This window comes from Lissotriton vulgaris, chromosome 3_1, assembly GCF_964263255.1.
Source record: "Lissotriton vulgaris chromosome 3_1, aLisVul1.2, whole genome shotgun sequence".
NCBI lineage: Eukaryota > Metazoa > Chordata > Amphibia > Caudata > Salamandridae > Lissotriton > Lissotriton vulgaris.
Window position 1 is genome coordinate 1,708,760,101 of NC_141689.1, and position 12,741 is coordinate 1,708,772,841.

Here is a 12,741-nt window from a genome sequence, read left to right on the forward strand (position 1 = left end):
GGGAAAATGGTGTTAAACTTATAAAAAAACTCATGCTAACTTTACACATTAATCAGGGCACATGTAGCATATATTACCCTGCTTTGCTCCGAGTACGTTTCAAATAAGATAAGATAAGCAACTGAATTGTTGAAATTAGAGTTCAATGAAAAGTTTAGTTTGATATCGTGTAGGTGAGTAAAAAAAATTTAGTCCACATAAAACACGAAAATCTGACCAGCACAAAATTGTAATGTCCACTGTTAGTAAAGCCAATAGGTCTGTTCATATAAAAAAAGAAGTCCAAGAAAACGTGAAAAAGATAGGGAGGGGAAAAAAATGTAGACGTCAATGGCTTGCATAAGAGTCATCCAACAACTGAGTAGGCGAAATAAGCAGCTACCGCTTCTAAAAGGAAGTCACTGTTATCATCCGAAAACAAGTCAGCCATCCAATTGAAAAGAGGAAAAGAACATACATGCTCTTCAATTACCGGAGCCTCTAGTACCATCAGAGGACAACTCAGTGACTTTTCTATGTAGCTGTGTGCCAAAAAATCTTGCGCTGCTGCGAATATATTCCAATGACCCAGAACTCCATGTATCGCTGCAAAGGTCATAATCCCTCTGTCAGAACAAAGCTGTTCATGATCAATTAACGGATTCATGGGATGATTGTAATTCACGTCAGGGGATACCAAGTTGCAGAGACATAAGTCCAGGGCCCACATGAAATCACAGTTCAGGCAATGAAACACAGGCTGCATACAGGTGAAATAGGGAAATCGAAATGATAATGCATATGACGCACTCAAAGTCGCAAGTGGCAGGATGCCATAGTACTCAAGCATCCTCTGGCGAAATAGTTCTAAGTGCTCCGGCTCGTTTGCGAAGACAGGACGGACATCCATTTTGTAATAAACAAAATAGGAACACAAAAGCCGCAGCCACTGGTAGTAGAACAGGAAGTCCAGAAAAATAGGTCGGCGACTATGGAGTGAAGAGTAGCAGAATGACTTCAAATCATTTCTGGCAAAGAAGTCACTACACCATTGCTTAGTAGTTATAAAAAAAATAGGCCTGTCCTGAAGAGGAGGATGCGTTAAAGATTATGGGAGTCACCTCAGCAAATTGTAAAGGAAGGTTACTATTTCATAAGGTATGCACTTCTCTGTGAATGTTAGCTAAGTGAAAGAGATATGTTTGTGAACAGATGGTAAGGTAACTTGTTTTTGTGACAATAAGGCTCTTGTTCATGTCTTGTGATTGAACTTTGAATTCAAGGACGGAATTCGCGGCCAGATGGAAACATCAAGGTTCCCATGCAGGGGTGGATAAACTACATTCTTACAGGGAAGCATATGCAGAGTGACTATTACAGCGTAAGCTTTGTCGTTTAAAAACTCATAACAATTCTCATTGCATGAAAATAAATAACCACTGTGAAGAATAAGGAAAAAGTCGGCATTATAGCAGGCACTGGTGTATCTTTGAAAAGACATGGAACATTACAGCGCTTCTAGTTAAATAAGTCATGTAATTGAAAGTGCCTGGATGTGAACGACTAATTACATGTTTCAGTACACTCATGTCTATACAGATATAGGGGCAGATTAACATGCTCCGTGCGGCACTTTTACGTCACTTTTCCCATGTTAAAAGTGACGCTAAAGTGGGGTAAGGGGCTTGTAAATCTGCCCAACATTTTTTTGACGTCTCCAAGGCATTTGTAAGTGAAAGGGAGCGATTTGGTTTTATGTCAGTAGGAGGTACTGATCCCCTCGTATCTATTTATGTGAATATTTTTTTATAGAATTTGAACACTGAAAAAACGCGAAAGATAGACTAATTAATTCGTGCATTAGCCATGTTGCAGCTGCGGCTTCTGATACTAAAAAGGGAAAAGTGTCTAGGCGTTGAATGTGGAACACAGAAAAAGAAGCGTGTGTCATGGAAAGCAAACGTGGTTTGAAAGTGAAATGTAAAGGTTTAAAGAGAGAGGAGACGTTAAGATAGTTTCAGGGCTTTAAGTTGGCCGGGTCTCTTCGGGTCTCAGCACAGGCAGTTTCTTAAAGGTAGGCTTGCTGTCTATCGGGCTCCACTTTTGAGCCCTGGCATAGGCAGACTGTTTACTTAACTTGTGCAGCTATGAATCTGTGTCAAAGGTATTAGTACTCAGTTGCTGTAGGTATGATGTTACCTGTTGTACCATACCTACATGCAATAATATGGAGGGCAAAATTTACAGCGTGGTTTGTGGCGGAGAGCTGCACTGGTGGGTGAGAGGTCAGAGGGGAAAGTGTTGGGGCTAAAGGGAAACAAAGAGTTGTGACTATGAGGTTATGCAGAAGTTCCTGCAACAGATACGTTCATGCACTAAGTTAGTGGAGTCAGTATACATATATCTGTGTTGCTGCTTTCCTTTTCTCAACATACTGTTTTTGTGCTGCTTACTTCATATATTTTAGTGTGTCTGGCTCGCCCTTTGTATCTCTGTCTATTGTGCAGTTTTTCTCCATGTTGCTTATCCTCTGATTTCTACGGTTCCTGTCTCTCATACATTTTCTCTCTATGCAGTTCTTGTTCTCCCTCACTCTGTGTCCTATTCTTTCTGTTTGTCTTCCTCTTTTTCTCTTTGTTGTCCTTTTTACTATATTTTTTCCCTTCTGTCATTCTTTTCCTTTCTGGCCTGAAAGCACTCTTACCTTCCCTCTCCCTTGTGATATCTCTCTCCTTCTCATACTCGATTTGTATCTCTCTCTGTCTCCTGCTCTCAGTCTTCCTCCTGCATTGTCTGTATGGTGGTGTATATCTCTCTTCCTGCTATTCACCCTTCTTCTCTACATCTCTCTCTCTCTTCTGCTCTGCTTGTCCATCTCTGTGTTCTTCCTGCTCTCTCTTTTCCTATTGTACTGTTTGGCTGTTGTCCTCTCTGTCCCTGTACCTCCTGACGTTTGTCTCCTTTGTGCTCTGTCTGGTATTTCTACTCTGTGACTCCCTCTCCATGTTCATCTTTTTCTTTATTGTACCTTCCCTTTCTTTCTTGACTTTTCTCTGCTCCTGTTATTTTTCTGTCTCTCCATTTGTGCTTTGAAGGATGGTCTGTCTCTGTATGTTCCTCTCACTGCTACTATCTCTCTCTCTCCTGTAGTCTGTATCTCTCCTGTCCTGTGTCTCTTTTCTACTCTATATTTAATATTTTATTTCATATTTAGTTATTTGATGTGTTCAAAAAACAATTATTGAACTTAGTTAGGCATTAGGATATCTAATGCTAGAGAATCCTAGGGAATTTATCTGTTAGGCTTGTTGTTTGCTACAATGGCTGTATGTTGTGTAATAAATATGTCTGTAATATGTTAAATAAATTTCAGTATTTCTCTTTTTTATAGTGTTTGGTGCTGAACAGCAACAACCTGCCTTCTACGTTACAGAGTTTTCAGCAATCACATTCTTTTTTTCAGGTGAGTTGGTATTTTTGAAAGGCAATTTTTTTGGATGCAGATTAAATTAATAAGCAAGATTTTTTAGAATATTTGCAAAGTTTCTCTTTGGTGGATGATTTTATCTTCTGTTTTTGCCATGTCTGTATCTGCTTGGACTAGATATGTATTTTGACATACTTTTCCACTGTCCGTTGACACTGTCTTTTTATAGGCCTGGTCCATGTGTTCTTTTCGATGCAGTTCTGGTTCATCTATCCTTTGACTATAAGAGTTTGCTGTTTCCGTGGAATAATTCTTGCTAAGTCTTCATTATTTCTCTAACTCATGCTGTATCATCTGTGTGCAGTCTTTTTTCTTCATTTACAGAGGTGTATTATGATATGGGTCTTGGTGTAATGGGCATCTTTTCTGCATATCTGTGACTGTACTATCTGTGTGCACTGTTTTACATACATTTGCAGAGGTTTATTATGATGTGGTTTCTAATGGTTAGCATGAAATTTTGTACGTGCTATGAAATTCACATGCTGAGTATGCTGTTGAAACATAAAAGCAACTGTCTCTGTGGGAAGTAGTAATCTGTTAAGTGAATGTTATAAGTATAAGTATAAGTATAAGTATAAACCATTTTATAACGCGCTCTGTTACTGGGGAGTATCCTGGCGCGTGGAGGGAAACAAAAAGGCAGAAAGCAGAACATCGAGGGACCCTCCTAGACTACACTCTTGAATAGGTGGGTTTTCAGATGTTTTTTGAAAGCAGCCACTGTCGGCGTGGAGCGCAGATGGAGAGGAAGTGCATTCCAGGCCCGTGCCACAACCACAGATATCGACTGACCACCAAGTCTGGCACGTTTAAAACGGGGAAGGGACAGTTTAAACAAAGTGGCAGATCTCAGGGTACGTGCCGGGGTATATCTTGTGAATCTCTTTCTCAAGTACGGGGGGCCTTGGTCATGAATTGCACGAAACGCCAACACCAACGATTTAAACAAAATGCGTTGTGCTACAGGAAGCCAGTGAAGCGAGCGCAGCTCAACGCGAATGCTCTTCCATCTGGGGATGTTAAAAAGTAGACGTACAGCCGCATTCTGAATAATTTGGAGGCGTTTGACCAGGTATGCCGGGATGCCACTGAACAGAGCATTCGCATAGTCGAGGCGAGCCAATATGAGCGCCCTGGCAACCGACTCCCTGGCCTCCCTGGGGAGCAAGGGGAAGAATTTACGGAGCATTTTCAGAGTGGCAAAACAAGTGCCTGTAAGCTTTTTAATATGATGTTCAAATCTGAGATCCTCCGTAAACCAAATGCCCAGATTTTTAGCTGGTCTCCCCATCTCTTTTGGGCTAGGAATATTAGAAGGCCAAAGTGTGCTCATGAATGAGGGGGGAAAGGAGCCATAAAAGAGCACTTCGGTTTTGTCCTCATTGCACTTCAGCTGGGCCTGTGTTAACCAGCGAAATACCGAGGACAGACACAGATGAACTGTGGACGTGTCCAGATTATCGTCTGGCCAGGTAAACAGCAATTGGGAATCATCAGCATACCCTAAGATCTTAGCCCCGAACTGTTCAGCTAGATAAACCAGGGGTGTAATATACACATTGAACAGTAAGGGGCTAAGAGTGGACCCCTGCGGAACCCCTGTAAGCAGAGGCTTGGGCTCAGAGGCATGGGGGGGCATACAGACCTGCTGGGTCCTATCAGATAAAAAAGAGGACAGCCAATCCAACACAACTCCCCCAATGCCAATGGCAGACAGCCGACCGAGGAGGAGCTCATAGGGGACGGTATCGAAAGCGGCAGAGAGGTCCAATAAAATTAGGATGTTATGGTTTGTACATTGTGAGCCTCCCCTTCAGACTGTATATAGTTTGAATAGCAGTTTGTAGTGGTGAACTCAGAAAATGGATCCCTAAAAATCAATTATAAAGTCTATTAATAGTTGTGATATCCAGAAAACCTAAAAACAAATTTCACAGTAAGATGTCTTTTTACAGCAGTAATTATTTAATGAAATAAAAAGGAATAGTGTTACTGTCTAGTCTCATAGTGACAATTTGTTTTCAAACAAGAGGAAGGTGCTATCTTAATATATGTAGTTAATGAGTTACAAAGTATAAAAATGTATGTAGTTTAACAATTAGTAAAGGTAGTTTTAAGTTATCTATTGATGAAAAAGATATTATTTAGTCTTTATATTTTGTTAAAAGGATACAGAAGAAAGAAAACAAATTACAAAAATGGAGAATTACTCTGAGAAAAGTGAATTAAATTTTGAAATCGCTAATGAACTAATCGAGGAATTACTAGATGGAGTAATTGAGGAGGAAATTGATACAGAAAATGAGGACTTTATGGACAAGACATTCGACAGTGCTTATTTAGAGATGGTGGAAGGGGAAGAACAGATTTTGGAGGATGAGAATTTTGAATCTGAAGAAGTACCCGATGAAATTATGCTACAAGTCCTTTTAGAATATGAACTTTTAAATAAATAAAAAAATGTTAATACTAAAGCATTCTTGAAGATAGTTTTCTTGTACTATTCGTCGTTGATCTGCTTTCCGAGAGTGACAATACATGTTCTCATGAAGTGTATGAGATTATAGTCAAAAAATTAAAAGCACTACAATCACCGACAGTGCTTGAAAAACAGTGTACTGTTTGTATGCCTTAAAAATTAGAATCAGAAAATATGTCTATAATGTTGACACAGCTAAGGACTGTCATAAATTTAGAATCAACATTCACTACAGGATTTCCTACTCTGTTCAGAGACTGTTTCTTTGTCTTTATTCTATTTATAAAATGAACCAGTGGTTATAATGTGTATGTTATATGCTAGTAGCGGTCTATAATATTTGTTATCTTTTTTCTTAACAGATTGTCATTTTTATCAGAAACATAAATTAGTATGCCGACCAGAAATGAAAAAAGAAAGCTGTATAAATGGACATACCATTTGAAGAGGAAAGAATTAGAAGAATTATCAAATCAACAAAGGACGGATAAAAAGAAGAGTGCTCCTGGTAAGAAAAGCAAAGATTTCTTTAAAAAGTTATGTCAAAGGAAAAATGCAAAGGATAATCTTCAAAAGGAAAAACAGTTATCAATATCTACAAGGAGAAACGAAAAAAGCTAAATGTTTCTCAAATCAGCAGTGAGGAAAATATGTACAGTAAAAGACGTACTAATCAGTTTGCGGAAATCAGGAAGGTATGTTTTATAACAGAGTAGTTTCGAATTTATTAAAAAAGGAAAAAGTTTCTAAAAGGAAATCTGCTTTTTATAAGAAGAAAAAATATATAGAGGATGTTGTTGAGCGCGCGTTTGAGACAAAAAGAAAATTATTTATTTAAGTAATTAATAGAATAAATACACTAAATAAGGCAATCAGAGTTTTAAAAGCTAAGAGTAAATGGAAGAGACACATAAATAGAAGTAATTTTTGTAAAGTGTTTTCTGGGAAATGGATGCATACTTCAACTTCTGAGCCATTTTTTAATGAAGAGAGTTACTTTCAAAGTAACGATTTGTTGCATGCAGTTGACACCAGTGGTCGAGCATATGAGGTGAAGGATGGTTGTGCTATTGAGAAAGAGAAAATTGTGGTGATAGCTGGAGAAGTTTTAGAGGGACGTCCTAATGTTCCTGTTTACAGTTGGAATTGTAGTAGCATTTGCAGTGTACGACAGGATTCAATTGATTTCTTTCACAATTTCTCACGTAAGTACACTAAGGAAAGTCTTTAAAAAAATTGTAATGTTGCAAGAATTAGACCATTGCAGAGTGGAAGAGAAAAAATAGGTCTGCAAGGGCATTCTCTGGCTTGTCTTTCTAAAACAATATGCCAGAGTGTTTTTCATCACTTCAGGATGTTAGCAGTGCATCATACCAAAATGAGAACATTAGTGAGAAAGTTGTATTATGCAAAAAGTCCAGCACTTAAACTTAAACAGTTAAATAGTGCTCTTTTACATGGATGTGAATTAAATGTTAAGAAGATTTGTGCAGAAATTGAGGTAAGTTATTTTGGTCCATATGAAGACAATGCAGAACCTGATATAGTTATAGAAGGAAATGTGTTAGAAAATGTCGGAAATTTTAATACTGAAAATTTTGAACAGGAAATAACAAAGTTTAAGGTCATTGCAGGTGAAAACCCAAATTTTCCTTGTGTGTGTTGTCGACGCATTCATTACAAAAGTCAAACTTGGTTATTTGATTTATATTTAAAAAGTGAAGATGAAAATAATAATCAGTGGAACGATTTTGCGACTTATTTGTTGGTAGAAAACTATTTTGATTTGGGTTTTGAGCAACGTATTTGTAAGCATTGTTATAATAAATAAAATCAAAATAGAATGCCTGCTAGAGCTGTACATAATAATCTTGAGTTGATAAATATTCCATCGGAACTGATGGATTTAAATACTTATGAGACTATTCTGATTCAATGTGTACATCCTTTTCAGGCTATTGTTCGTATGGAGCCTAAGACTGGCAAATTAAATCCTTCAGATTTACAAAGAGGATTAAAGGGTAGAGTTGTATATTTGCCACTTGATTTAAAAAATAACATGGAGACAATTGGTGTTGAAAATGTAGAAGAGGAACCTCTAGTTATTCTAGTTAATGGTGTACCTACAAAGAGTAAGAAAATCTGGCAAGATTTAGTGGATGTTAGAAAAGTCAAAAAGGCAATGTTGTATTTAGTAAAAAACAATAAATACTATAATACGTAGAAGAAGAAGAAGTAAGTGAAGAAGAGGACAATGATTTGTCTATTGGACAAATTGAAAAAGTTGACTTATCCAGAAGTGAAGAAATGTATGAATATTACAGTGTTCATCCACTGCATTCCAAAGAAGCAATAGGGAATGCTATTGAATTATTTCAGATGAAAAAAGCAAAAGGAAGTCCTATTAGTGTATGGGAAGAAAGTTTGTAAGGTCATTGTTTCCCACAGTTATTCCCTACAGGTGAAGGTACACGATATGATGATCGACCTATGCAGATTCCTGCATCTGAGTACCGGACAACAAGATTATATGCAGAAGATCCGAGATTTCATCAATGTATTCCATATTTGTTTCATCTTCTGTTTGAGAGTGACTTATCTGGTCTTTCTTATGCAGTAAACCATATCTTAAAAAGTGGAGTGCATTTGCAAAATGTTTCAGCAAAGGAATTTATGGATGAAGTGCAACAGAAAGATAGTGTTTTGGATTCACACCTAATTAATTTAATGGCATGTCAGCGTGGTACTAATGAGTATTGGTACCGTCGTCATGGAGATTTGAAATGCATGCTTAGAAATTTAGGAGCACCTACATGGTTTTTAACTCTAAGCTGTACAGAGTACGCTTGGGAAGATTTACTTGAATTTCTTCGGGAGGCGAATGCAAACATGGAAAATATAAACTACAAGACCCTTGGAGAGCTGTGTTCGCTGGATCCGGTTAATGTTTGCAGATATTTTAATCATAGATTTGAAGCTATGATGTCTTTTATTACAAACAAGAAAAATCCACCTCTTGGTGAAGTTCTGGATTTCTTTTGGAGAAAAGAATATCAAGCAAGAGGTGCTCCTCATATTCATATGCTATTATGGATCAAGGATGCTCCCAAATTTGGAACAGACTCGGATGAGACTGTACTGTCTTTTATTGAACAATATGCCACTTGTGACATACCTAATAGTACAACTGATAAGGACTTGAGAGGAAAAGTGTTACGCTTTCAAAGTCATCGTTGTGGAAAATATTGTCAGTGAAAATTCAAATCAAAGAATAAATTCTACACCAAATGTCGTTTTGGATTTGCACGACCGGTACTTTCAAAAGGAAGAGTCAACAATTTTATGTCATCTTTCCGACATAACATCACAAGAAGGTCACCTAAAAATACCTACAATTTAAGAAGAGGTGAAGAGTCCAAATATATAAATGACTATAACCCAGTCATTTTGTCCATGTGGAATGCTAACATGGATATAAAATATGTTGCAGACAACTCTATTGCTGTGGCTCGATATGTAACGTCTTACATCACGAAATCTGAAAAGACGGAACTGAAGGAGATGTGGGAAGACATTTCTCATGAAAAGAGCCTAAGAAAGAAATTGTATACGTACAGTTTGAAGATGTTATCTCATCGAGAAATTGGAGCATATGAATGTTGTGATCGCTTATCATCAGCAAACCTTTATGCAAAATCAAGAACTATCCGGTGGGTGAGTTTGGGTCTTGCAGAAACACGAAACCGTGTTCTGAAACCTGTGCAAGAAATTGAATATTTAGCACAGAAGGAACCAAACAGTACAGTCATTCTGAAAACAAATATGTTGGATACATACTATCCAAATAGAAGTACTCTGCTCGAAAATATTTGTCTGTATGAAATACTTCAAAACTACAGTTTTAAAAGGAATATTACAGAGAATATTGATAAAGGTGTACATACTGTAATTGGACATGAAGGATGTTTGGTCAAACAAAGAAAAGGACACTTGATTAATCACCGAAAACTGAGTTGCGAAACACCTGACAGAAGAGAATTTTACTATTTAGCTCTTTTGCAACTCTTTAAACCCTGGCGTACAGAAGAGGAACTTCTTGGTGACTTTGATAGTTATGAAGATTCTTTTAACGCATCTAAAAGTACTATAGAATGTCCTGTTTTCAGTAATTATCTCCAAATATTGAATGACAAAATAGAGCAAGAAGCAACAATTGCAGCAGAGATTGCTAGAGTCAGTTCACAAGGTAGTCAAAGTTCGGCTTCGTTAAGTCAAGATCCACTGGGACAACCAATTATCCAAAATGAAGCAGCCACTGCCATGGATGAGGTGGAAAGAGCAATGCAGCAAGGTCAAGAGGAAGTAATAATCTTAGAAGAATTAGAGAAGCAACTTAATCTTGAGCAAAGACAGATATATGATGAAGTGACAGAGCACATTGAGCATGGCTTTCGTCATGAGAAAAAAGAATGCTAATGTATGTCATTTGAACCTATTCGACTATATGTAAGTGGAGATGCTGGAACTGGTAAAAGTTTCCTAATTAAAGGAATTACTACATATCTACAGCAAAGAACTCAGTCAACACTGTCTTGTATTGTTACTGCTCCAACTGGATTGGCAGCACATAATATTAAAGGTATTACTTTACATTGTTTACTGATGCTGCCAGTTGAACACGAAAATAAATTACAATATCACAAGCTATCTGGAGAAGCTTGTTGTGAAGTTTCTAGAGTCCTCAAAAAAATGAAACTTCTCATTATTGATGATGTAAGCATGGTATCCAATTTAATGCTTGCTTTTGTGCATTTAAGAATGCAACAGATACTTAAGACAGAGTATTATGTGTTATTTGGAGACAAACTTGTCATAGTTTTTGGAGATCTACTGCAGCTAAATCCTGTGAAAGGACAACCTGTATTTGAAACTGTTACGCATGAAGAGACCAGAAAGTGCCTGGGCAGTATTGGAAATGTTAATATATGGTCACATTTCAAATATACTGAACTGATTAAAAATATGCGACAGGCAAAGGATACTAAATATGGAAATATTCTTCAAGATATAAGGATTGGAAAACTAACTGAAGATGCGAAAGAAACTCTACGAACACGATTACTTTCCAAGTTGTTTCCTAATGAAAATAATTTACCTGAGAAAATTTATAGTAAAAAGGTAGCAAATAAGTCAGTCATATGCTTGATGCCAACTCTCAAAGAATGTTCGATTTTCAATGAAAAAATGTTGAAGTAAGAAAATCAAGAAATTAGGAAACTGGAAGCTAAAGATAGAATAGAGCATGAAGGTAGTACTATTGTTTTGTCTGAAAAGTTGAAGTTAAAATTGGATTCTCTTCAGAAATCTATATCTAAAACTGCTGGCTTAGAAAAAAATCTGTATGTATGTTTAAATTGTCGGATTATTTTACGGAGAAATTTACATGTAGAAAGAGGTTTGATGAATGGAGCAATGGGTAATGTTGTTGGTTTTGTCAATTACCCAAATAGAGATGAGATTGAATTTTTAAGAATCAAATTTGATGGAATTGAGGAAGTTCAACAATTCAGTCGCTGTTCAACTCGTTTTTTGCTTGTGAAAGACTTATATGTCCGTCGGATGCAATTTCCAATTTGTTTGGCATATGCAGTGACTATTCACAAATCTCAAGGCTTATGTGTAGATTGTGCTTAGGTAAATATTGGAAGCACTGTATTCAAAGAGGGTATGGCGTATGTTGCTTTATCTTGAGTTAGAACTTTATGTGGACTTTATATAATTGATTTTGATGAGACAAAGATTAGTGCAGTTTTAAATTGTGTGAAGGAGTATAATAGGTTAAGAAGAGAATATGCTCCAAGTTTACCTCAATATCCTTTAATTCAAAAGTGTATGGTTGGTCAGAAAAGGAGAAATTAGGAAAAATGTACAGAAGAAGTTGAGAAACGAAGAAAAAAAGATGTAGCTGTCATTGATAGCAGTAAGAAAAAGGTTAGTATTGAAGAGATTGTTGGATTTAAGTTTGGAAACAGGTCTGGTGTCAACTGCTATGCAAATGTAGTGGTTAATGTTATTTTTTTTCTAAAAAATTGACAGCAACAGATTGTACAAAATCGGGAGCAAACATTTTGTTGTTCGTTAAATTCTGTATTTGAAAAATGTAGCAGTGGTAATAGTCAAGTAGCAAGTGTTTTAGAACTAAGGAATGTTTTAGACATATGTGCAGGACTAAATCAATTTTCTCAGAATATTCAGCAAGACTGTCAGGAATTGATTATGTATATGCTTACAGTTTTGAAAGATGAAGGTGTAGATATTGATAGTCTTTTTGGCCTTTCTTATAAATGGCAACATAATTGCGATAATTGTTCATTTTCAAGTAGTACTGATATACACACTGAAAGATTTATATATTTAACATTACCAGACTGTAAAGCAGTGTCCTTTATTAAACTAGTTAAAGATGCGCATCAGAACATGGTCTGCTCTCAATGTAACTCTGAAATGTTATCAACATTATGTATCCACAGATATGGACAATATGTAATTTTAATGTTTCAACGATGCAGAGCTGATGGGAGTAAATTGTCAACTTTAATTAAAAATGTTGTGGCTTCTCAAATATCTATTTCTAGAAGAACATTTGTAACTGTAGCCATTATTTTTCATGAAGGGCCTTCAACATCATCAGGACATTACACAGCTGGACGCTCTGTAATGATAGTCAATTGAGTTTTAAGAAACGTTTGCCTTTTGACTTAACTAATTCTTATCTGCTATTTTTCCAACCCAA